This window comes from Falco rusticolus, chromosome 12 (assembly GCF_015220075.1).
Source record: "Falco rusticolus isolate bFalRus1 chromosome 12, bFalRus1.pri, whole genome shotgun sequence".
In the NCBI taxonomy this organism is placed as follows: Eukaryota; Metazoa; Chordata; class Aves; order Falconiformes; family Falconidae; genus Falco; species Falco rusticolus.
Genome location: NC_051198.1, coordinates 14658723 through 14684148, shown reverse-complemented (window position 1 = coordinate 14684148; position 25426 = coordinate 14658723). Strand labels below are relative to the sequence as shown.

Here is a 25426-nt window from a genome sequence, read left to right as displayed (position 1 = left end):
GCTGTCACTGCATGGCATATTTTTTTTTTTTTTCTGATTCCTGTCTACAAAAGGCCAGAAGATATCTCTTAACAGCCAAAGACACTTCACCAAATCATGTTTGATAACCACTCAATTTCTGGATCAAGCTTCCCACTTGACCCTCCTTACCCAAGGATCAGTAAGTTCTTTACTAGCATCAGTGAATTTAGTCACAGGTCATAGCTTAAAAAAGTTCTTTTTCGCCTATTTCACAGAGAAAGAAACATAATTAGAAATCAGCCATTGAAAGCAGGATACGTAGACAAACAGAACTGAAGTGTCCTACTTTAAAGGTCTGCTCCATTTTTGGAACAGCAGTTTCCTTTAAATTAACCCAGTAATGCAGAAAACTCATCTTTTTCTTTTTCTTTTTTTTTTTTTTCTCCTCTCATTGTTTCATTATTTTTCTTGGGAGAGTCCAGAAGGGACAAAAATCACATCCTGTGACCTCCACTATACTGAACAGCAGCAAAGAAAGTTTGCCACCACAAGTGCCTTCTCATGTCCTTCCCCAAAACCCAGAATTTGTCCATTGCTGCAACAGGTTACAGAATTTCACCCAGTTAATACGTGTAATGGTGTGGTAGTAAAGAAAGTAGCAAGTCTTTTAGCAGGGGGCACTACAGCTTCTAAATGTGAAAGGAGAAACAAGATGCAAGCAACCAAGTCAGGGTTCTGTTTGTTGTTTTTCTTTTTTTTTTTTTTTCTTTTTTCCTTTCAGAGGCAGAGGATTGGGGTAAAGCACTGAGCTGAAAGGGAGAAAATAAATTAAAAAAAAGAAAAACACTCCACCACACTACAATGAAATTCATTGTATTTGTATGCTTCTAAAAGATCTCCTGCCTTTGTGTAAGTGCAGCACAACCTTGAACGTGCAGGATACAGGCTTCACCACAAGACTTCTTTCTACAGTTTAGCAAACGGGTGGATCCAGCTCACTGGTAGATTAGCAAACTGCAGTTGATCAGGTCTGGATTGCTCTGACTCTCAAATATCGCAGGGAAAATATTTAGGAATCCTGTTCAAATATAATTTTCCTCCTAGTCTAGTAAGTATTTGTGACAGGCAACCAGAAAACATCTACACTACCACAAAGCTAAGAAATAGCTACAAGTTTGATGCCTCTGGCCAAGTTCTTTGCTCAGTCACAGCAGTACAAACATGTTTGCCTTCAGCAGGATTTTCTTGGTATTTCAAAGGTGCCCTTGGCCTCCAGTGGGATGCAAGATGTAAATGAGCAAGAAGTTTGACTCAAAATTGCCTACAAGTCATTTAGACCCAACTACCAGGTAGAATTCCCACTAATTTTTATGATGCCATTACTTTGTTCCCGTAAACACTACTTGAACCCAGTGACTTTCCTTTTGACCTATTAAGGCAATTTTCTTTTTCCAGGCTGATTATAATCCCTATTCAATGTTCTGAGAAAGATACAGTCTTTTCCTCTGCTTTTGAACAAATGCAAGCACTCTGGTATTAGTCTTCTGAATCCCATGCAGTTTCACTTAGTAATGAAGTAGTTTCTTCTCTCAGAAACAGCAGGTAAGGTCCTTCACTGTGCCTGGTACAAACTGTGATCTCCACCACAGACAAGTATTTCCATGGCTAAATAAATCCTGTATGCAGTATGGATATACAGTGGGAAATAATAGTAGCTAGACATGAGAGAGACCCTGTAACTAGCATAAAAGCCTACAAAAAAGTGTATTTGTAACCTTCAGGATATAAGCTAACCTCTGACAAGAGTCAGAAAGAATAAATCCTCTCCACCACTTTAACTGAGGGGGTGGGTAAGATAAAAAAAAGTAAAAATGGGAGATGTTTTCTTAGACTGGAACTGTGCTGAATGGCTCCAGGACACAGGACAAGAAACACTACCTTTACCAATAAGTAAGAAAAATGGGAATCTTAAACTGTGTGATTTGTATAGGATGAGGACAATGAAGTTTAGCTCATCCTTTCCTGAGCATAATACTTTTCTATTTTCCTTGCCAAAGTCATTATTCTTCAAGATGTAAATTGATCACAAGTTGAGATCAGGGACAGTTACCCTTGTAACTGGCAAGTTACTTATGCAAGGAATGCAGAGGAGTATGCATTGGCTTCCATTAGAGATGAGATTCCAGCTGAAATGATTATTTGGTCCCTCTTGGCACAACAATTGTTAAACTGCTACATTTTGCTACTGTAACAGGACTTTCTAACCTTGCTGCTTCTGTACCAATTTCATATTGATTTCTGTTGAAGTTGCTGCCAATGCAAGGTCCTGAAATATAGGGCCCAACCGCAGTCAGAAGGAAAAGAAGGTACAATGGAACCAGGGAGGGGTTAAAGAAAACACAGAAAAGAACATTGTACTTGGCTGTACAAGTAACTTGTGAATATGTCTTGAGAAATGTCCTGGATTATCAACTGTAATAAAATCTCTCAATGAGGAAAACAGGGATGTCCTAGAGAACTATGAGTTCTGGTTTTCTGTGTTCACTTAATGCACAGTTTGAAAAGATTTCCTTTATAAAATTGGGGGAAAAAAAGGGGGGGTGGGAAGTGCAGCCACAGAAAGCTCATTTTTCCAGGTAGCTAGAGATATGTTTAAGCATTGCTTCTGTAAGGAGAAAGACAGCAAAATACTATTTTGGACATGGATGGGAAAGCAAGGACATAGAAATAATGAAGGGTTTTATTTAGTTATTGTTAACAGTCAACTTCAAGTGGGAGACCGAGAGCCTGACTTAGTTTTGGGGCAGCAGTTCCTCCATGGAGACTGTATCTGGAGAAAGAAGGATGAAAGTGGGCTGAAATAATGATCAAAGAACAAATGTGGTCTCCAAATTACATTAAGATGGGAAGCTGGTTGTCAGGCAAGATTTTAGAAGCAGCAGCAAAGGTCTCGGATTTTTTCCTCTCAAAACTGGTATAGCATGATCCTCTCTCTATCATACACTATGGAGCAGTCTTTTTGCCTAACTTTAAGCAATAGTGGATAACATTTGTAAGATACAGGCCAGAAACAGTGTTCTGCACTATTATAGCACTAATTATTTCCCCTGAGTTTGAGGAAGACTGTCCAAGTTTCCACATCAGCTCCCCATTTCCTATTGAAACATAATGGCTTAGCACATGAATATTTCTCTCTCTCTCTCCACCACCTGGATTCGAGTAGGAAGAAGTAACTAGCCAGGTTACTCCTTTATCTAAAGCAATAGAAGCTTATAATTTTCATGTTGATATCCTAAAATCTCTGCATGCCAGAAACACAGGACAAGTGCCTGCATGCACTTGGATAGAAGACTACTACTTTTTTATATGTATAATTGCTTTAGCCCTGTCTTGATATGGTTTAAAACTATTTAAGCCTCCAACTGCCTACCTGTTGAGGTTATGCTGGTATGTTTGCTGTTAAGTTTTTTAACAATAGCCAAGACTGAAAAACTAGTCTTTCTAAACAGGGGAGCCACCTCAAAAACATCTAGCCATCTGTTGCAAATACTGGTTAAGGGGCTAAGCTCTGCTTTATCTCAGGCACACTTTTAGGATGCCTCAACAATATGCAGGGAAAACACGCAATTGAAGAGTTTTAAGAAAGAAAAAAGAGCAAGCAACAAACCTTATCTTCTCATCTTCATTATAAAAATGCAAAGCTACCCATATGGCCCACTGCAAAAGAATGCATTTCCTGGAGGCACTGTGCTGCCTCACTAATGCACACATACAAGATGTACTGTACAGATTTCAACTGGAGGTCACAAAATCCCATTGCTGACCAGCAAAGAAGGAAAAAAAAAATCCTCATGTTTCACAGTCAGGAGATTCTCACAGAGCCACATTTCACAACACAGCAGCTGAGTAAGGATTTTTAAAAACAGCAAAAACATTAAAGTATGTTTAAGGTCCCAGATACATGACTTCTGCTCAAAATAAAAAGTGTCTGTTCCCACTGTTTAGAAGAGGAGAGAGTTGAATGTGGTTGTGGGTTTGTACAATGACGTTCATGCACAGCATCATGCTAGGAAGTTTGCAGATCTGTGATGAAGAGCATGAGCATGTGTTCATGTATCCCAGGACAAAACCGTGTGATCGCATGCCTATTCGCATACTCAGGCATACACATGTTGATCTGGCAGGATGAAGGCAGAAACACAAGTTCGCACACATGCAATTCTTACCTCTTCTCTGTATACAAAACACAGACTTAGAGCCTGAGTGCAATAACTTGGCAGTCAGAAAAAAGTGATGTTTCTCATGTAGGAAATACCACCCAAGCTGCAAAAGCCATTTTTCTTGCTGCTCTTCCATTCCATGTACATGCTGGCACCTCTTGCCGACATGAAGTCATAGTATATTCCAGGAACAGCTCTAGCTTTTTTTTTTTTTTAAAGAAGGAAAAGTGGCAAGTTTACCAAAATTGGCTTAAACCATGAAGACTGAGACCCTGAAAGATATGTAGCTGTTTTAATCGTGGGACAACATCCTCTAAGAGAAAACTTGGGAATCTGTGTTCCTGTGAACACCAGTGGAGTCAAAACCACAGTGAGGTCATTTGATGACTGTGGAAGAAGACAGAGGCTTCTGCAGGCTTTTATCCAGTTTGCCTGCACTGTATTAATAACCTGGGTCTTCTGACATTCATAATGCAATCCAGTCATTTCTGATAAAAACAGGGGAAGATTATATACATTTCACTTTATATGACAACATCAGCTGAACTGAGGCTTTGAAGTAATGCTGTGGGTCTTGGATGGCTTCTCTATGCTTTTAGGCTACTGGCTTCAATTAGAATCCAAACAGTGTTCTTCTGTGATGTGTCTTCCTTCACAGACATTTATTATTTTCTAGACCATTCTAGACCATCTAATGAAACAAAGGTTTGGAAATGTGAACATCTACTCTGCCTGCTCAATGCTGCTACCAATCTGAGACTTTCAATGACCCTAAACCCACGTATCCTATCTTCTCCAGTTTCCCAAAGCTGTGCCACAGGATCCATATTTTGTCCCTCCAACTTCTAACCCACCAACAGAACGACAGGAGCCTCAGGCATTAAAGCAGCGTTAAGCAGGCGCCACCAGAATTCCAGGCAGAGAATTAAAAGCTGGTTTTGCTTTGTAGTGACAAGAAAATATTCCAGCTAACAAATGTTCTGCAGCAGGAAGAGACAATGACTTTGTCATCTCTATCAACTCTGAACAGGCGAGAAACTCCCAGCAGAAATCAAATGTTATGGAACCCTACCACTGGCAAATATTGATATGTCTTAGGTCCTGGGCTTGCAACCCTAACATTATACTGGCATGCCCTGAGGAAGCTGAGAAGAAAGGGTTCTCTGAAGCTGCAGCTCCTCATTGTCAAACCATCTGAAGGATGATAGTTATTCATCAATCAACAGTGTTTCCAGCCACACAGTCTTGGTGAGATGGTTTTTTTGGTGGGTTTTGGGGGCTTAGACTGAAAGGAGAAAGAAACACTATGCATTGCTTGAAACACTGAGAAACCAAATGCACCAAATAATACCTATGTCAATCTTGCAGGTCTGCTATTGGAAACTCCTGCTTGTTATCAGGGTTAAGGTGCTACCAAAATCTTCAGATAAAAGTGCAAACTGATGACGGGTTTTATTTCCTGAATACGTTCAGCTACATGTACAGAGAGGAAAAGAACACATTATCAAGGGATTGAGAGCAATTCTAAATACAAGAGCAGTTTTATCAGCTTTTCCAGCTTGCTGCCTTGGTCTCAATCACATAACCATCACTTTAATTCCTTTTGTCCTCTAAGCAAAGCTCGGTTAAAGAGCAAAACTTCCTTTTATTTTGAAGCCTGTGGACTGCAAGTAATCCGGACAATTTTTCAAGCTCAGATGCCACAGGAGAAGGGGAATGATCCCTGGGTCATGCTATTTTTAATGCCTATCTCCCCACCATGTCATCACTTCCATGCCACTTCTACAGAGGATGGCAGCTTTGGCACAGCTTCAGAGAAAATACAAAAGCCATATTGAAAAAAAAAAAAAATAGTGTGTTCTTAACATGTAAAGTTGCAGCCTTTTCTTAACACCTTTACATTTAGAGGCAAAATGTAAAGGTGATGGTTAAAAATTTTACTGTTCCTTGTGAGCATTGCAAGAATCACAAACAAGCAACATAACAAAACATCCAAGAATTTACATTCCTGTATAAATGGCATCAGGTTTCAGAATCAAGGGAATGTTGCAGACCAACCAGGTCTAAAAGTACCTTTTGTTGTTTAGGGAAGAGGTGTGCACTGCTGAAACTGTTCCACTTTCACTCATTTCGGGAAAGAGGAAAGACAAATGCAGCTTCTGACGATGCAGGATTTTGAGAAGGGTTTAAGGACTTTTTTGTCTTTGGAAGGATTTCTTAGTACTGGGAGATGAAAAGAAAAAAGGGGGGAAAAAAGAGGAAAAAAAACCCTGTCCAGTAATAAAGATATTCAGAAGAAAATAAAATGTCTAGAGATCTGTTTGCAATGCTTAAAGTTTACCAGAATCAGACATTAAATACAAAGGAAAGACCTGTTCATCCTGATATAAGAAAGGATTTTTTTACAGTGAGAGCAATCAATCACTGGAACAACCTCCCCAGGGATGTGTTAGTCCTCATCACTGCAGGTTTTCAAAATGCAATTGGACAGGGCACTAGATAATCTCATCTAGACTCCCTTTCCCATAAAAGATTGGATCAGGTGATCTTTGAAGGTCCCTTCCAACCTGGGCTGTTTCATGAGTCTATGATCACTCAGCTGAGGATTTGGTTAAACCAGCTGAGGTTTAACATCCAGCTGAGTGCATCCTAGATTCTGCTTCATGAAGAACCACCTATATGGACCAAGATAACCAAAAAGATACGCAGTTGATTTTTTACCATTGTTAGGGTTTCAGTGTGACATCTGTCCAGTAGTAACACAAAAGTTACTGCACAGTGACCATAGGACTAGTTGGGCACTTACATCTGTGCTCATGTCCATGCTCTTTCAACTTTATCGCTCTTCATTTTGGATACTTTACTTACAGGACAATAGTATCTGTATTACTAGGATTTTTAATTGTATAGCTGGAGACAAACAAGTGGAGTGGTTATTTCATCTTTTGCTTTCCAATTGCCAGTGTTTAATTCTAGACCACTGAAGTTTATACAGAACACCTCCTTGTTCTGCCAACCTCTAGTGACCTACTTCTAACCCTCCTCCATGGATTTTGTGATATGTCAACAGAGAAGCTGGGACAGCTGGAGTCATTAGATGAAGACGTCAGTGTTGGTGAATAACTAAGCTAATGCAAGGGAATTATGCCACAGTTGATCATAACTCTTCATGTCTCTTAAGCTTCAGGGTACAAAGAGATAGACAGATACAGGTGCACAGAGGAACTGAGGTACAGGAAGAACAAGGGACTGTTCTTGTAAAAGGAAGGAAATATGAAGATACACATATGAAATATGTCCTCCAAAAAGGACAGCAAGGTACTTTTAAACCCACTTTCTATATGAGAAATTAGGGTTATTTCTAGCTTTAATGAAAGATCCGATTGTGACACATGAAATCATGGCCACCTAATTTTAATTTAGGTTTCTTGGGTCAAACAGCACTGAGGGATCACAACAGAACTTTTTGTAGAAGTTTTGTAGAAATTTGAAGAAGCATGCTTAGAAGTCAGGTTACTTACACAGGTGGCTAATGTTCTCAGGTTCAAGACACTGCAGCTTTACTACCACTGATTTCTAAGCTCCCCAGACTAAAGTTATCTCAGGCATGTCTGTGTACATCATGCATTTCCTGTCCTAAATGGTGCAAACAATACTACACTGGTAATTTACTGTTGCTTTCTATAACTTCCATGAACTAACATGCATACTGATGGTTAGAGATGGAAGAAAAGGAGACTGTAAAGTATTCAGTACTGTACCCATCACGGAATATAATCAACTTGTGTTGCCTCTGTACAGTAATATCATTCCACAGAGGAGTGCTGTGTCACCAAATTTATTGGTTGGTTGAAAAGAGCTTCAGGATGAAAAGATAATGGCCAAGAGTAAGATTACTGTTTATGTTACAGCAATGTTCACAAAAGCAAATGTCTGTTTAGATCATCAAGCTTTGTAAATTCATCCTCTCGAGCAATGCTCTCAGAAGCTCTTTGTTATTCAAAATCATTCCTGGTGGGACATCAAAACAATCATATTTCTCAGCTATTTTATCACTACCTGTCTTAGATGGTCTTGAAAGTAGCATGTGAAGGGGTATTTTCTTCTTGTTGGAAGAATGAACTTCTGGAAAATCTATACTATTCCTCTACATGGAAGGTTGAGATAGGAGGCCTGAATGCACAAACAGATAAGCATAAGCTGGGAAAAACGTCAAATGTGGAAGAAAGAAATGTGATAATGGAAGACTAAGCAGAGCCAAAAATTCTGGAAGAACAAATATTTCAAAAAGGACCCAATCAGAAGGTTAAATGTGGAACAGCAAAACTAAGTTCAGATGAAAGACAGCCAGTGGAAAAAGAATAGACAGCTGAAAGAAAGGGAATGAAACCAAAGACAAACCATAAGCTAATGACAGGCAGAGTCAGTCAGGACCAGATAAATATGGAACTAAGAGATAACAGTCCAAGGGGAAAATGCATGAGATTAGTATGAATTTTACGGCAGTAAAATTCAGAGAAACACAGTTATGTGAGATGGCTGTGGTACTGCTCAGAAGTAGAGCTCTCAAAGACCCTTCTCCTACAACCCAGCAGGGAATCTGACACCTGTGAAAGTTTGCAGAGGGTAGCTCAAGACAGCATTGCCATAACAGCAAAACAATGTCTGTGACATGACAAGGGAAAAATCTAGTTCAAGATTTTTGAAAGCAACAGAGAAGGTGAGGACACTTTAAATGAAACTTAAGTCCGTGGAAATGGGAAGATCTGAAGCCAATGAAGAAGTGAAAGGTCTGCCCGGGTCATTTCTACGTATTCTGTGCACCAATTCCATGAACCTGACAGATGAAAATAAAAAAGTGGTGGAGGAAAAAATAATAGAGACACTGGGGTTTATGGAAGCTTTTCTGATTTTTTTCTTTAAGCTATTAAAAAACCCAAGGAGTATATTTTAAATACCCTAAAAGTTTCATTTTGGACAACGCAGCCACTTACGTTCTAGCTATTGTGTGCAGGAAAAGGTAGGAGAAAAACACAGTCCTGTATAGCGTGATTTGAAGAGGTTGTTGTACATGGTCTGTAAGGAGCAAGAGCTTGTGTCTCTCTGTGTGTATGTGCACATACGTATTCATCCAAGATAAAAGTGAGGATGAGTAAAAATTCTCCATGGAATAGTCTGAATCTCCTAACATAAACACACAATCTTACTATCACATAAAAGAATGGGAGAGATGGATTTCATCCCTTTTAATTAGGAAGGAAGCTTTCAAATTCATTCACCATTTCTGTTGCTGTATTATATTTCTTTCATCCTAGAGATTCTGCCTAATTCAATGGATTGAGTCCACCAGTTCAAGCCCACCCTCTCTTGCAGGGAGAGAAAGACGAGACAGAGACAAATGTTAACAGACTGTCAGATCTTGGAAAATAACACCTGTATCTCTGACACATAAGGCCAAGATGACAGACTGATAAAAATCTAGCCCCCAAAAAGATGATTACATAGAAATCAAACTCACTGACTGGGAAAGAATAGACTTTCAGAGAAGCCAAACTAAAGTTGTTGGCACCAACTCTTATGAGGTCTGGATCCCACCCAGAATAGTTAGGTGATTCACCAAAGCTAGGCAGTGCATCAGTCTTCAGAATCCCACACTGCTCTTCCATACCACACAGACAAGCGCAGAGGATATACTTAATGAATCAGAAATCTAAGTCACCCATCCTCTACTCTTAACTGGTAAACTATATTCCCTCCTACCTTACCCTAAAGCCAAGAATACAGTCAGCAAGTCAGGACTCCAAAGTCCCTCTGCTACGCTCTTGAAGAATGCGTAGAGAGTGCAATAATGCAGCTTCTTCTGCAAGTTGCATTGAAAAGGTAAGACTGGAGTACTATCTGCTACTCATCATTATCTCTGCATAAGAGAACATTAAATCATAATTATGTTTGAAGTTAACACAAGGAGGAAGGAAGAAGAGCTGCTTTTGAGCTGTTCAAAGGAACTGGGATAAGACAGATTTATTTTTTATTTCAGGTTAGGCCCAGAGATGCCACTAAGAGATATTTAATCATTTGTAAGAAAGTGTAAAGTACCATCAATTCTCACCTCTCTGGTTACCGAACACACCCAGAACCAGACTGTGTTCTCACAGGTTGGGCAGGGTATAGTTCATGTTGATAAAGAAAAGACCCAGTAAACATTGCCCAGAAAGTGTCACTGCAGCCTGCCTCAGGAAAGCTGAACTCCATTTAAAACCACTTAAAAAGGAAACCCTCTACAAATTAAGACTTGGTAATGAGTGAAAAAAGATCAGAGGCAGAACTACATGCTGATTATGAGAGAACTTAATTAAGGAAATTGTACCCATCTGCACAATGTTGAAATGCCAACATGTTCATTTTCAGAATTACCAATATTCCTGCTTCACAAGAAAAATCGGAACAGTGCCCAGGCTAAAGCCAGTTTCATAACGTAACAGTGCTGTCTATGTATATTATGGATCTTTGTGTTTATGTATTAAGAACGTAGCTCAAGCAAGCTCAAGGTTCCTTGTAGAAGTATTATCAAGCAAAACCAAGGTCTGAATATCAGACTCTGTATTGAGTTTGCATGGCAAAGTTTTGGGGGGAAGGGGGAGGCTACAGGGGTGGCTTCTGTGACAAGCTGCTAGAAGCTTCCCCTATGTCTGATGGAGCTGGCTGGCATTGGCCCTAAGACAGACCCACTGCTGGCCAAGGTTGAGCCCATCAGTGGTAGCGGTAGCACCTCTGGGATAAAATATTTAAGAAGGGAAAAAAACCAAAAAACTGTGCAATTGCAACTTCAGCCAGAGAGAGGAGTGAGAATATGTGAGAGAAACAATTCTGCAGACACAAAAACCTAGTTCAGTGAGGGAGGAGGTTCTCTGGGCGCGGGAGCAGAGATTCTCCTGCAGCCTGCCATGAAGATAGTGGTGAGGCAGGTGTTCCCCCTCAGCCCATGGAGGTCCATGGTGGAGCAGATATCTACATGCAGCCCATAGAGGACCCCATGCCAGAGCAGGTGGATGACTGAAAGAGGCTGCGACCAGTGGGCAGCTGGTGCTGCAGCAGCTCCTGGTAGGACCTGTGACCCCATGGAGCGAGGATCCCCGACTGGAGCAGGCTTGCTAGCAGGACTTGTGACCTGATGGGGGACCCATGGTGGAGCAGACTGTTCCTGAAGGACTACACCCCATGGAAGGGACCCACGCTGGAACAACTTGTGGGGAACTGCAGTCCATGCGAAGGACTCTTGTTGAAGAAGTTTGTGGAGGACTGTCTGCTGTGGGAGGGACCCCACACTAGAGCAGGGGAAGAGTGTGAGGAGCCTTCCCCCAAGGAGCAAGAACCAGCAGAAATGACATGTGATAAACTGACCACAACTCGCATTCCCAATTCCCCTGCGCCACTGGCAGGGAAGAGGTAGAGAAAATCATGAGCAAAACAAAGCCTGGGAAGAAGGGAGGGGTGGGAGGAAGGTGTTTTCAAGATTTTGTTTTATTTGTCATTATCCTGCTGTGATTTGATTAGTAACGAATTAAATTAATTTCCCTGAGTTGAGTCTGTTCTGCTTGTGAAGTAATTGGTGAGTGATATCTCCCTGTCCTTATTTCAACTTAAGAACCTTTTGTTATATTCTCTGCCCTGTCCAGCTGTGGCAGGGAGTGATAGAGCAGCTTTGGTTGTCACCTGCCATCTAGCCAGGGTCAACCTTCCACAGACTCAGATAACTGACCAAGAAGATAATCATCTTGAAACAGCTAAACTTCCATCTTGGATAACAAATAGTCAGAGCAAAGTCAGTGGCGAAGCTCTAAAGTATATCAGTAGAACCAGATTTTGGCCAGCTTGGTTTGATGGCCAGCTCTTTCCAGCGTTAATAGATCCAGTCTGCTTCCCATCTAACTGTGAAATTCAGTTGTGTTGCAGAGGAATAATCTTTGTATAGCGCACATTAAACAAAGTCCTGCATAAGACCTACCAAGAGATTTTTTCCTACCTCTGCACCCGACAACAGCTGTGGCTATTCTGACTACAGGCTTGGCATTGACTGCTGTCAGTAAGTCAAGGGCAATCCTGTGCTCTACATTACAAACATTAAACGCCTTTGGTGTTTTTACCAGGAAGTACGTCAGAATGACCAAGCAGTCAGCTGTGTACAAAACTCCCATTAATATATCTCAAACACACAATGGGGATAGATAACAAGAAGGGCATGGACAAATGCATTTTAGCAAAAGGTTCTTATTCAGAATGGAAAGATATATCATTGAACAGAAGGACAAAAATCACCTGGAAACTAAATCTCAGGTTGTTAATATCAGAGAGCCAAAAAAACCCCAGCAAAACCAAAACCCAAACCCCAGTCTAAAGACAGTGCTACTAAAAACATCATTGTAACTGAAAGCCTCTTTAACAATGAAACTTTCATAATACTCTCTTTTCACTATTCAACTAGTCTTTCAATTTAGAACACTATGTCTTGATCTGGTGAATGAAGGTCGTGTTCTTTTAAAACAAACCATCAGGTTCTTCTTGTTCAGGCTATGTATCAAGACCTGGTTAAAAAAATGTAGAAAATGGTAAAAGTTGCTAAAAAACCACCACTAAACTAGAACCAACCAACCAAAAAAACCCAAACCCAAACCAACAAAACAAAACCCACAAAAAAACCTCAACAACAAAAACCAAAACAAAAAACTTTCATTATATGGGGACCTCTTTAATTAAAAAGTCTATATTTTCTGGTCAGACCAGAGTACCGTTCTTCCTCATATCATTGCTTAAATCACCTATTGCATTAATTTTGAAAAGAGATTCCCCTTTCCCCAGCATTAGCGCTACCGTACACCTAAGAGCTTTCAGGTATGTCTTTTCTTCCTGGAAGTGTTGCCACATTGGAAAATGACAATTTTGGTCATTTGCCTTGGCCTTCTGAATAAATGGCAACTGTGAGCTGCGGACAAACAACCGAGCTGCGTTTGCAAGTAAGCCTTACAGTACCATGTGCAGTATACTCAGTGTATTACAAATGTATATAATTACTAAGAAATTGAAGAAAACACAGGAGAAATTCTCAGCATCAGGCCCTCAAAGTTTGAGCCTGTTAAACTTATTTCTGTATCACACTTGCCAGGATGGGGGGGGTGGGATGTGGGGTAGAAGGTAATAGCAAAGAATTTTGTCATTCCTGCAAGCTGAATCCAGCCATTTGTTTCCTTCTATGGACATTATATTTCTTTTAAACGCACATTTATTTCTGACTGCCTGTCCTGTATGAACCCTCTCCCCAGGATTCTGGAGGGAGAAAGTACAACTAATCCTGACCAAGGAACTCTAACAAGAATCACCAGCAGGACTCAGAGAGCAACCTTTGCTTGTCCATGACCCTCTTCTTCAGTTTCTGTCCAATAAGTTAGAAGACAAAAAAGAGAGAACAGTGAGGGACCATTTATTGATGTTTGACTGGAGTCCCCAGGAAGCCACATTTGGGCGTGTAGCTGAACTTCAGCCTCCTAAGTCCTTGTGAGTACTGACCACGCACCAACAGCATAGGGACCCTCCTCTTTTTTTAGTCTCCTGAGAACTTCAGAACCTATTGCCTGCACACAGGACTCGGAGTCCTCACTGTGCCTTTTGAATTGAACCATGGGAGCTGCATGAAACTTGCATTACCTCCATGGGAGAAGGAGTGCCTGGGTAACACAGGGAGCCCAGTCAGGCATCCTCTCCTGATTCTCACACATTACCAATGAAACAACAGAACTATAGCTATAGTACAATTATTACACTTCTTCATCTTGGGAGACTATCACAAAATACAATCAGAAAATAAGGATATACTTCAAGATAAAAAACAAGAAGATTTTCAACCAGCTTATTTTCTTACATAAGAAAGGCCAATCTTCGCCATTCATATTTTATACATTAACAAAGAACTAATGAGTGACTACATGAGCTTGTCATAAAACAGAAGAGTATGCTGGGTTCTGAAAAAAAACTATTAGGTACAGGGCACCTCCATCTATCTCTGCTCAGTCTATGGAGGCACTGACTAGAGACATACTTTACCTGTAAGCTTAGACTCTTCCTGCTGGAGACCGAGGATGGAAGAGAAGAAAAAGAAAGACTGGTTCTGCTTCTTTGTACACAGTCAAACAAAGGTAATTTAAAATGTGTTTACTTATGGTTATCAGAGCATTGGCACCTCATGCAATGAATGATTAAGACTGTTTAATAGATCTGTTGTAGGAAAGAAACAATTGTTTTGAATTACTGATCAGCAGACAAGTCCCAAACATTCTTTTCCACCAGTCCTGGGCACCTTCATTACAGGAGGATTCCAGAGCTATCTTACTTGGTAAACTCCTGGCATAGAGGGATTACAAGCAGTGCATGATGCAGCAAGCTGCCATATCTGTGTCTTCATACCTCTTAACCACAGGAGCAGTGGAGACAATAAAACTGGGCACAGAGGAAAAACTGCTTGGGTAAAGCTATCCTAGCTAAAGTCCTGCTGAATTTTAAAAATATATTGCAACACCTTTTTCCAGAAATGTAGTTGCTCCATTTAAAGTTGGGTGAGATTTTTTTTTTTTCCATCATGGAGGAACAAAAATAATAATAATAACAAAAAGTGTTTTAATTTGTTTGTTAATCAAAAATAACTCAGCATGCACAGAAAAATACAGACACTAACTTCAGAAGAGCTCAGAACCGCTGTGTTCACCTTAAGGTGATGGATCTGAACAGAACTCCCACTATTCTCACACTATCAGTTCTACCTGTCTACTCCCTAGCATCTGCTCTAATCCAGGAGCCAGATCTTTCGTTTTGGCTCTCCTTCCTCTCCACCCTTTGTCCTCCTGCCCCCAAATTCCACCCTAAATCTCAGGCAGTTTGACAGACACTGGTGCTTCTCTGAAAACAGACCTGGTTTTGATACACTTTGCTAAATCAAAAGCTGTCTTAGAGACATCCAACCTTAATCATATCATTTAAGATCAGTCGCATCCTGATAAGTATTGTATTAAGTACAGTAGCATGCTGAATGAACTGTGCATTTTTTTCTACTGAGTTTAAGTGAATTTGAGGAATCTTGTAAATGATGCCATTGAGCACTGCCTAGAGAGAGCTGTATGGGAACATACTAAGGTCACAGCAAACCTTACTTAGCCCTCTCTCCCCTCCATGCCCGCCCTCAACTGCAACTTAGCGTGGGATCCTGACGGCAGGAGGTTCCCACTACAGGCCTTTGGCTTCATCTCTCCATCAGCCTCTGGTCTCAGCTCCTCTCAGGGACTCTCCATGCACTCCAAAGAAGAAAGATCCCAGGCATTTGCCTGGGGCTCTGGGAGCCGCTTGCCTCATTCCTTCTGAGGAAACAGCTGGAAAGTTGCCCTCAAAAACTCATTTGTGAGCTACATTCCCTCCAAAAGTTTTATCAGCTGGCTCATTTCAAGCAGGTTTTTACAGAAGGATGGGAGAGCTGGACTGGATGAAAAAATTGAATCAACACCTTCCCCTATCCCAGGAACCAGCTCCTCAGACCTAAATCATTCTTCACAAAGTCCCCAGTGAAAGCTTTTTACAGATTCAAAAGCACTCTCTCCTCCCCATGTCACCTTCCTGGCCCCAGTTACCAGAAAGTTACACATATTCTCTGCCTATCTGGGAAAATGCCAACAGCCACCTTTTCCTGCTCCTGTCTGTCTGAGAACTGAGCAGAAAGACTGAAAAGCTCTCAAGACTAAGGAATTTATCAAACTGAGGGACAATGACACTGACAATGAAGAACATCACAAAGAAAAGCACAATTTTAATTACCTTCCCTTCTTAGGGAAAAACAGGAAAGAAAGTCAAGAATCCTCCTCAGATCACAGGAGGATTGTATGAAAGGGGAAGAACTATTAAAGTTACAGACCAGTGTTGGCACAAAACCAAATGGGCATGAACTGGCTATGAACAAATTTAGTTTGGAAATTAGAAGCAGATTTCTAAACATCAGAGGAGTGAGGTTCTTGAATGGCTTCCCAATAGGAAACAACAGGAGCAAAAGCCATTTAATTTTGAGACAGAGATTGATAAATATACAAAGAGAATCCTGCAACATAATTTCATGCAATTACAGAAACTCTGTAGTCCATGACTCAGGAGGTCTCTTTCAGTCTTGCACACCTCATCCTCTCCTGAGCCAAGACAGGATAAATAAATAAATAAAATCCAGAGATGAAGTGTTACAGAATTGGAATATTACCAGGACAGCTATTATTGGGGATGAGTTTGCTTTTTTTATTAAACAAATTCATGGGGGTGTTTTTGAGCAGAATTTACCCATTTATAGAGACTTTGGTATTTTCAGGTAAAAATTTAGATTATAAAGGAAAACTGAATCAGGAATAAAGTTCTACATATCTATGACCACCTGCAAAGAACAGTATGGAGGTGAATCCTCCCACCTATCATGCAGTCATTAAACTAGACTGTAAGAAGTTATCTTCATAGACTTGCATCCAGGAGTTAAAGCTATCAGAGGAATGTAAAAAGGAGTAGATAAGTGAGAAAAAGAAAATTGCAAACCATTCAGGAAGAATCCAAATTAAACAAAGTTTTATACCTGTGAAGTGTGTGGATGGGTATAGAAACAATCACCTGTCTTGTTCAGACATGACTGAAATTTTACTGGAAAGAAATGTCTGATGCCATTAAAAAAAAGAGTCAGCAGGGAGAAATCTTTTCACATTCTATTTCTACATTGAAAAGCCCAGGATAATACCACCCTATTCTACACACAGAAGAAAAAGCAAAGAAGCTGAAAAAGCATGGAAAATATAGTACTGTAACATAAGAAGTGATCTGTGAACTCTCCCATAGCACATCAAACATGAGGTATTCATTCATTCCCACAAATGGAGTCAGTGTTGATCTATAAGCTGCAGCTCTGTATTACACATTTCAGTTTCATGCACTTAAGCCAGACAAACATTCCCAGGGGATTGAAAGAACCCGCTACAGTGAGTTGTGGTTCTATTTCGGATCATATCACAGCATAACAAATCATGGTTTCAGACACTGGGATAAGGGGCTCAATAAACCAAGTAGCACGATAACTTCATGTATATCCCTTCCACACATGCGACCATGTGTAGAATCAAATCCATCTAAGGCACTTCAGACTGTACAATTACAAAGCAATGATCACTCTCATAGCTCAGGTATCCATATACCATTAGTCATCCAATTATATATTCTTTAATACACATAGTTTACTACATACTCTTATATAGCAGTAGCTATCTAACCCTGTCCACACAAAGGCTATTTTACCAGATTTGATCTCTCACTTTTGAGAAAGCAAAAGAGAACACAAACCTTTAACACAGGAACTTCTTTCAGTGCTGCTGGTTTGTTCTGGTGGTTTTTCAGTTGTGTTACATACAAAGCGGCCCTCAGAAGCAGAGTCACTAGACCTGTTTAGTAACCCACTAGTTCCCTGTGATTGCTGTCCTGAAATTCTGAGTACTGAGAATGATGCACTGGTCCCCTGTTGGTCTAGCACATTTTTAGAGTCAAAGTGGTTTGTAAATTAAGTAAATTTTTAGAAGGGAAAAAACCAATTCAAAAGAAGGGATTTAGAAGGGAAAAAACACCACAATTTAAAGGTTGGATTGGAAAGCCAGCCATATTGCAAGTACCTTGTACTGGAACTCCAGTCCTGCTGATTTTTGCTCTGGTTCCCAAATAAATATTGTTAAAACATACAAGTGCATTAACAACCAGTTACTTCTAACAACGCATCTCACAGCACCCTGCGCAGATTAGCAAATCTTTCTGAAATATGGACTCTTGATTACCACCAAGTAAAGATGAGAGACAAAACTCTCAAGAGAGTTCAAATTTTGCTACAGTACAAGATGCTATATTTTCCTAAAGAATTTTGCATAATAGATGCCTGACTATTAATGGCATTTGGTTCTCAGACTGAGAAACTGAAAAATGTAACTTTGAGCTATTTTGACTATCTGGGCCTTGGAACATGAACGAAGCTAAAGCAGCAAGCATGAGCATAAGCCTCCAAATCTGACAGGCACACTTTCTTCTTCTTTCTCTGTTGTGCTCAAAGTCAAAGCTCTGCAGTAGTTGCCTTCTTTCCAGCTAATTAAGGTGCTTTGAAAATATAAATGAAAAAGGGAAAAACAACTTGGCTGGAGTACATTTTCATTTTTCCATTTTAATTTCACCTATGTCAGCCACCTTAAGCATGACACTGGATGGCTGGCAAAAGCACAACATTATTGACTAAAGCCTAACATCACTAGAATTCATTATTTCTCCTGGGTTTTTTCTTAATTGAAAGGAAAAAAAGAAAAAAAAAAAAGGTTGTTCAACATAAATAAATCCCTGAAGGGCTTCCAACTCAAACGCTGTACAGTATCAGATGATGAAAGAACTCTTAGCAAAGTGAACAAGAAACAGGATGTTGGAACTACCTGGCCAAGTTTCACTCTATAACCTGAGAAATGTGTAATTAAAAAATAACCAGCACAAAGAGTGAAAAACAGCTTCCAGTACAAATATATACTTTTATGACCAACTGCTCTATAGATAGAAGTAAAAGATTTTTTCTCTAGAGATTATGATTAAAAGACAGTTATTGTTTAAATCTCGGGAAAAAGGGAAGACAACATATATACAAACATGAAAATACAAAGTATGCATACTTTTTTTAAGAAGTATTTTAAAAAAGAGATACAAGATCCTGCCAATAAGTTTACTCTGTGCTAAAGTTATTACACATCCCTGCAGGCACTACCACTACCAGAGCCTCTGTGCCACCGTCATACACAGTCCCTCTGTCCCACTTTCCGGTCTGATAGGAAGTATCTGCGGGTCAGAGTCTTCAACTTCTAGATGAACGTAATGCAAAAGCTCACATGCAACTTTCCAAAGGGCCTCTGAATCAGGCAAAGAATGCAGAACCTAAAAACACAGGACTTGTGTAATGCAAGTGGAGTACTGAAAAACCACATGGGGCAACTGAATTTCACCAGGTCACCAGGCTGAATCCATTCTGGGTAATGAACAAAAAAGATTCCCATTTGATGGCTGCTCATGTGAAATGAATTGATCAAGGCTGTCCTGATAAGTGACTGAGTCTGCCACAGTATTATTTGACACTTGAAACAAAGTGGTTGATTTCTGTTGGCATAACCTAAACAGATTACAGAAGAAGCCATACCAAATCTAACCTGTCAGCCCCTTGTTGGCAATCTGACAATGCTGACCAAAAAAAAAGAACAGAAAGATGCTGAACTTCAGTTTTGATCCTCTGATGGGACCAAAACGCACAGCTGGTGAGCAGCACTGAGGAAGCTGACTCGGCCATGGTCCAAGGCATCACTTGTTCTATGGCTGAAAAAAGGAACTGTGGTCTTCCAGAGCTGTCAGTTTAACAGCTTTCACCCAAACTAAATTAGTTTTGCCTTCTTAAAATGAAAAGAAAAGAAATCCAGCTCACTGGTGAAGCTGTCCAAGATTTTTGAAAGATAATAATCCTTCAGCTTACTGGGATCTGCACTTAATAGATAGGTGTGTGTGCCAAGAGGTAGTTCAGCCCCAGCTGCCAATGCACCTTTCTGTTCAAGCAAACCCAGCTTCCTGCCGTTTAGCACACACAAATTCGGCACATTTAATCAAGTTACTGTTCATTTTACTGAAGTATCAAATTGTCAGAAAAATGTTTTGTTTGCCTACCAGAAGATGAAATAGAGCCTTTTGCATCTTTTCTCAAAAAATCCAACAAAAAAATTACCATTTTGATGCAAACACTGAAGCTTTTACTTTAGTTTGGGTCTGCTTCAGCTGCAGTAAGGTGTATTTATAAAAAAGAAAAAAAGAAAAACAAAACCAAACCTTCCATCCATCCCCTGTATCCCTGCAGAGTCCTGTACCTGAAAGTGTATGATAATGCCCAGCCCACTGTCAAAGGCACAAGCTGTCAACATGAGAGTGAAACACTAGTTTAGGCATGCACATACATGTGCATACATATGCATAGTATTTATAAAACCACGGCTGTAAGGGATTTGGTGTTTATTTTTTTCATTAACTGAAAATGATAACACAAGAGCTTTTCATCTGGCATGAGCCTGGGTTTTATCAGCTGCTGGAAAAGATTCTCTTGGAGAAATGAAATTACAGTGTTTCTCCATGTACTTTCCATGGATTTCAAAATAAACATAGCTATATGTTCATGCCAGTCAATAGACAGATGTAGGGTAAAGTTACAGGTCTTGATACATCTAGAAAGAAACTGCAGAGCTAGACACACGATCTGGCTAACACATCATATTGGCTAAATGACAGAACACTCAGCTAAAAAAGACATGATGCACAAGTGAAAAGAACTGGAAAGGGCAGTTGCAAAGGATGCCCTTAGCCTACCTGCTGCACCTGGATATTGCATTATACACCACATGGCATAAAAGACAGTTCATTACTTGATGCTCCTACTGCTTCTCCACACTTCTTACCATGTCAAGTCTCTCAAACAGAACAAACTAAAAATGATGCAGATGAAGACTTGAGAACCAGTTTTGTTCTATGCTCCATTTTAAAAGTCAGCAGTTGCACTGTGAATCAGTTCACCACCACTACCACCCTTCCCAAAAGGACAATTTGACAAGACAGTAAGCAAACAGCATTGAGTATAAAAATTATCCTTTCTAATGAAGGCACCGAGAAGTGCAGCCCATACTAAATAACAGCACTGCCAGCTGCCACTTTTGTCATTTCTTTTCACGGAACCTTTACAATCCATGGTCTCTTGAATTTATCTGATTACAAAAAGGAAGGAGGGATCTCAGCAGGGCCTTTTTTGGTCCCTAGGAATCTAGAAATTCCTATATTTTTTCCCAATTTCATGCTCCAAAACACATCGACTCGTTACATACTTTAGCTAAGCGCTCAGATTATTTCACAGGTTTCAGGGTGTAGCAAAGAGAACAAAAGGGATTTCACCATTGCTTTGATTTACTGGCTGCCAAGGTCAGTGCAGTATTTAAATGTGATTATTTAATGATATATTAGGTCACTACCATGTTTTTTGTAAGTATAATTGAACTGGTAGTGTGCCTAGAAGCTTTTTTAAAAATTGTTCTTCATCATTTTTTACATTTAGGAAATAATACTCTCAACAATGGATTACGATTAAAGAGAGATTGAAGTTTTCCAAGGATTCTGATGAGTCTAGCAAAGAAGAAAATAACTTTGGAACTACAGAGAAGAAGAAGGAACAGCTCAATCACCGACTGTCTCAGACACAAGATGACAGCTGTACATATGTGAAGATGGAAATAAATTCCTTGGAGGACGCTCATGCATGTGAGCATTGGCAGATCTGATGTAGTCTGTTTGGAAGAGTCAGGTCTAGCTGCATAAAGGTATCTACTCCACTGAAATTATTATTTGGGTAACACATTCCTGCAATAATTAATTTCCATCTCCACCTTCAGAGCTATTAAATCTTATTTACTTTCCTTCACCTTCTTTGCAAGTCAACATTTTTTGGTGTTGCACAGGACAACAACTTGAGAGGTCTCCATTTATACTGATAAACATATCCCTTGTATAATGGAAAATGTGGCATTCCAAATGATTGCAAAAGTAGAGATAGGCAAATAAATCGGACATAAACCCACATCTATCACTGTTCAGTGTAAAAAATTGTCTATGAAATCTTGTCAAAAAGCAAGGCAGCTTACTACACTATGAGCACAGTAAGTCTTTGATATGAAACTGAGGTTTTAAGTTGGGATCCTACTTCCGTTACATAAAGCAAAAAGAGGCTTTATCTATGACAGAGAACAAGGCCAGATTCACTTCAGCTGTGTGAGCACCACAAGCCTTCCTAACCTGTGGTAACATCCCTCACTACATAAAGTCAAAAACATTCTTAAAGAAAGGATTTTGCAGTAGGCTTCATTAAATACACTATGATAAGATGCTTGAAGTCAAACTAACAAGAACATGAACCTCTGCAAAACAATGATCAAAACTAATAATATTAGAAGCCAAACTGTCAGCAATTTCTTGAGTAACCATGAGTCTTGCTCTGGCTAGGCTCACTCAGCAGAGTTACTGTCAGCATAAGCAAGCAGTAGACAAGCACTGCAATGGCAGGCACAGAAATTATAGCACCAACAACATTTAGGTACCTACTGGCAGGTTAAAAGAGCAGTCTCTAATGAAAAAAACTGTTCAAGGAATCCCTGTTTCTTTAATATGGCATAAATATAGGTGGAAGATTTCTTCACATTTTAAAAATCACACATTTAGGTCATATTAAGCTCATGTTTTGGAGACTCTGCAGGAGTTAACTGTATGACCTCAACATCAGCCACAGATAGACTTATAGTGTGGACTCTCAGGTACAAAGCAACTCCAAGAAAACCACTCAGGAGTAAAATAAAACACATACTAAAGTCAATTTCTAAACAACATAGTAAAAACAAGATCAGGTGCAGAAAACTGTCCATTTGTGAAGGAAAGATTTAAATTGAAATATAGGCAAGCAGGAGAACTGAAGTGAAATCATTTCAACTACCATATTAAACTTGTCTTGCAGACAAATGAAATAGACAGGGAGATGCAAATGATAAGAGCTTGGCTGAACATCAGTGATGACAGAGACACACTTTCAGTGAAAAAATGAGGCTCCTACCAAGACAAGCATCTGCTAGGGTCAAATGTGTCTCAGGAAGTCTGATAGCTCTATCATTCTCAATGAACTTGCTCCACTGCCCAGGGGTCCAACATGTCCTGCACAAGACATGGGGGGCAGCTAAGTAATCCCATCAAGTAGTCTGTTTGAAGGAAAGTGAAAGAGATCCTCAGTAAATTACTGAAGCAGCAGTCAGGCATCTGACCAGTGCCTGTTAGTTCAGAGAGGAACTGGAGAGGGATATCTTTCCTCTGACCCAGTAAATCATTTCAAAGGGCCATTCATACCCAAATGTCTAATGAACCATAAGGAGTATAAAGAAATGTCTATTTTTTTTCCTGAAGAACTACCAATATCCCAAGGATGCACTGCCTTGCAATAACTGTTTAACTGCCTCTTGCAGGTAGTAAGAAAGTTGACTTCTGCTTACATACTCCACTGATTCATTGGAGGTAGTAGCAGTCTAAACTTTTCAATGAGATACAATAATTGGGAGTCTGAATGACCATGTTCCATATGATCATTCAGTTCTTTTAATCTGCTTTTCCCAGCATGTCTCACATTAAGGACTCAAAATCTGCAGATCTTTCCACTCCACTGCAAGTGATTTGTAAGTAACAGAAATAAAGCTAGACAGAAACATCTTGTTGTTCAAGGCATAACCAAAGCCCCAGATCACAATCGAAACTTCAAGTTGTTATAGAGGTTGTATCAGACGGGGACTTGACAACTTACTCCTTCTTTACACACAACAGAACTGCACTAGTTAAAATAATATCCTAATTCCTTTTAAAGCCTTTGATTCAAGGAAACCCAAATTTCCACTCTAAAAGCAGCAGAATATTATTATATACACCAGGGTATGCACAAACAAGCATACACACACAGAGGTAAGGACAGTCTATTACTGTATTCTTTAACTCTTCATTATATATGGGTAGGATATGGCACAATATCTTGTACCACCTCTTGTACCAGTAATGGTATTGGGCTTTCTACAAAGAAAGCTGTATGCCTGCCTGAACATGTCCCTCCCCCTTTCCCAAACGACCTGACAATACGCGCTTCAGTCATTAGGGTTTACAGGTCTTATTATTCAGCTTATAGATTTCCAACCTCTGCTACACATCTGTACTGGGTACAAAGGATACATTCCCTTATCAGATGTCTAACTCCAGCCTGCAACTTGATGAACACAGAGTCCTTCCTCATCTCACAAACAATTACTGAGGTAATGTTTCTGTCAAGACATTCCACATTTTCCCTCCCCTTCTTTATTCAGGTTGACCCTATCACACATTCCAAATGATAACAGGATCATAACCAGACTCTAATTTCTAGACCTGGTCAACAGAATTAATATTTTCCTTTATAATTCTGATCAACTCTTAGAAAAAGAAAAAAAAGGGGGGTGTGTGTGAGAAAAAGAACAAAAACTATCTCCACGTCTTAAGGGGGGGGCGGGGGAGGGAACAACACTTCGACCATTGGCTGCTCTAACTGCATGCTGTGTACTGTAGCTTTCTGCATGTGTGAACAATTTTTATTTTAACTGTTTAAAATATCTTATCTCTGCTCGATTTTTCACTTGAATTTTTACCAGTTCCGTTCAGGGAGGACTACGTCAGATGCAGCAACAGCGCCCTCTGGCCGACACAGAGAAAATGGCATCTAATGCTCTGCTCTTCCAGAGCTGCCAATGTATTTAGTTAAATTTAAACAAACAAATGCAACATTTGCTCGGCATACTTTGGCATCCAGATTTCCACTGGTAACAGTTTTCAAAATATTCTTATTACTGCTTGCCACATCCCAGTGCCTTTTAAAACTCTACAACATGAGATTTGTTTTTACTTGGAAAAGTAAGTGACAAGTCACTTGAAGCTTCTTGAAAGTATGTTGTTTCTTTTTCCCCCCAAATCTCCCTCTTTAATCATCTCCGCGAGAAAAGCCATTGCAACTCTTAGCAGCTTTCTTTCCCCCCATATACAAAAGCACTTGCTGGTTTCCCCTTCCCCACTCCTGCAGCAGAGCGTCAATGTGGAAAGAGAGTTTCAAAATAGGAGCACAAACACTGACAAATCCTCAAACTTTTTTTTACACTTTTATTTTACCTCCATGTTTTCCCAGCTGCTCTGCTTAGAAGACAATAAAAAAGTGGCCTGCAAAAAACTACAAATTAAGAGACTGGAAAACTGCAGCCCAAGGAGGAGGATGTGACTTTAGTTTGACTTACCAATTTTATCCAGCTGTATATTTTCCTACTTGCTTTTTACAGCAGATGAGCTCAATGCTCAGGAACGTCCACCCTGTGTCAGGGAGCCAGGCAGAGCCCTGATCCCCACGCTGGATGCTGCTGAGCGAGCGGAGCTGGGGTGGTGGTGGCGGCGGCGGCCGTTGCTTCGGCGGCTGTTGCGTGCGCTCGCTCGGACCCAGATCAGGAACTGCTTCCCATTCCCCAGCCCCGCTCCAGCGCTGCAGGCTTCGGGAGGCAGGGCCG

The 25426-nt window shown here is 40.1% G+C and overlaps 1 protein-coding gene across 2 annotated transcripts in view; it reads right to left on the bottom strand.

The window, feature by feature from the left end:
* DAAM2 (dishevelled associated activator of morphogenesis 2) overlaps positions 1-25426 on the bottom strand; it is a 206246-nt gene that overhangs the window by 153844 nt on the left and 26976 nt on the right. The window contains exon 1 of one of the 2 annotated variants that reach the window (XM_037405735.1): positions 25163-25350. The exons of the other annotated variant lie outside the window; for it this stretch is intronic. The gene's annotated coding sequence lies outside the window, so the exon portion shown is untranslated. Of the gene's footprint in view, positions 1-25162; positions 25351-25426 lie in introns of those variants that run through there. 2 annotated transcript variants of the gene reach the window in all.